Here is a 2,102-nt window from a genome sequence, read left to right on the forward strand (position 1 = left end):
CTCCACATTTGACGATGGATATCAACACACTCTGACCCATAGGCGGGCGGGGTCTGGGTGACCAGAGAAGACTTGCGATGAAATTACTCGTTTTAGTTTTGCAAAGTCCAAACCCGTTTAATTATAAGGTGGAACGAGAGAGAGGGAGAGGAGGTGCTGCCGTTTTGTACTTCTGTATACAACTGATGCAGAAAATTCGACTGTTGCCTAATTAGAACACAGTTAGCTAGCTGGTAAATAATTAGACACAGCTAGCTAGTCCCACATTCATTTGGCACTCTGTAAACCGATTTATTGCACCATGAGAGGAGCGATCAAGTCATGATGACAGAGACAGGCGTTTCATATATCTTGTAGTATTCTGGCACTGGAGAAACAGTTGTAAAGCACTTAACTTCAAATATAAGGTAACATGTGCAGACCTGCAGGTGGTTAAAGAGTCCTTGCTACTGTCGGGGTTTGCCCAAAACTATCCACAGTTTGGTGGCACACTTTAGTTTGTCACAAATAAGTCACGTGAAGGATCTGAGGGATCCTTCGCTACCATGTTGAGATGAATGCTTATGAAGACCCGGAGCCGAAACCCGCATCGGTAGGAGGCCGAGGCATCTATAAGCCCATCTAGGAGAAAAAACTTGAGTTTTGTACCGAATTGCGCCTGCTCCTCTCTTATATACAAATGAACGCCATGTATTCTGTTCCCTTTTCTCATGTTTGATTCAATTTTCTTACTTTAGGGGGATGAAGACTAAGGCTTGAGAACGGCTGAAAGGGTGATCACGGAGATTTTTTGATGAAGCATGCTGCTGGTTAAGTGAGATCTTCTCGGCATGATTTTTAGGATGGCTGCATCTTTTATCTCCATCCGAAGATTACCCTATTTAGTACCATCATTGTGTTTAAGAATAATCATAGCTATAACTACAAGCCATTGCTGTCTCCTCTGTGTGAATCTTCAACTTGCCTATTAAGTTTATGGCTCAGTGTTGCTGCACCTATACCTATCTTTTTTTTTTGATCTAAAGTTGTGATGCCCACTAGATTTGAATGTGCTATAGATAGATAAGTTTGTGGCTCAGCAGTATCGATCATGCATTGTTTTTGGAATCTCGGACTCTCTTCAGGGTGAAAACTCAAGATCCTTGATTGGGCGACGACAATGCTTATGCATTGTTTCCTTCTTGGAGGCGTCGCTTTTGAAGAACCTCTTATGTAGTTCAGGTGTTGTCTTTGGTGGTGGTAGGGTGTTGCTGTTGCGAGTGTTTCATCACTTCGACGGGGTCTTTGTTTTCATATTTCTCTCTTTTTATTTTTGTTTTTAGCTGTGTGCATCCTTGATGTGTTTCGATATCTTGTTGCTGCAGAGGCTGGGCGTAATTGATATCTTCATGATATTAATATATTGCCTTTATCAAAAAAGGTATTTGTCTTAGTTCTAGTCAGATGGTGTTCTGGACTATCCTCAAGTCTGCAGCAGCGGCAGCTCAGAAATACACCTACCCTCCCTCTGAAACCGTGAATTTTTTTGTACCACATGAATATTTTATTAAAACCGTGAAAATTTCTTAAACTGTGAATATTTTATTAAAAACTCATATGAGCATTTGTTTAAATATATAAAAAAGAAAAATTACTTGAATATTTCTATTAAATGTGCGAAGGGTTACATGGACATTTGTGTAACTCATAATTATATTATAACCATATTTTTATAATTAGTACATTAACGTTTTTATGATATAATTAATTTTGTTTATATGTGTTATTCATAACACAAGATTACAATTTACATATCTTGTACAAAGTTCTAAATTTTTTTATAACATTGCAAAATGGGCTGTACTCTGTCGGTGGCATGCTTGGTCACGCGAGTTTTTTTTGCTGCAGGTCTCGGGTTCCAATCTTGAGCAAGCCAATTTTTACACTTAAGCCTACTTTGCTTCATAGGATAGAGATAGTGTAGGAATAGAAAAATCACAGGACGTGACATGACATACATCTCAATTCCTAGAAGGAAAGAAATGTCATTTCATGCATAGGATATAAATTTTTTCCATTGAGTCTAGGATCATGGATTTTTTTCTTCGAAATGTGAAGGACTA

This window comes from Triticum aestivum, chromosome 3D (genome assembly GCF_018294505.1).
Source record: "Triticum aestivum cultivar Chinese Spring chromosome 3D, IWGSC CS RefSeq v2.1, whole genome shotgun sequence".
In the NCBI taxonomy this organism is placed as follows: Eukaryota; Viridiplantae; Streptophyta; class Magnoliopsida; order Poales; family Poaceae; genus Triticum; species Triticum aestivum.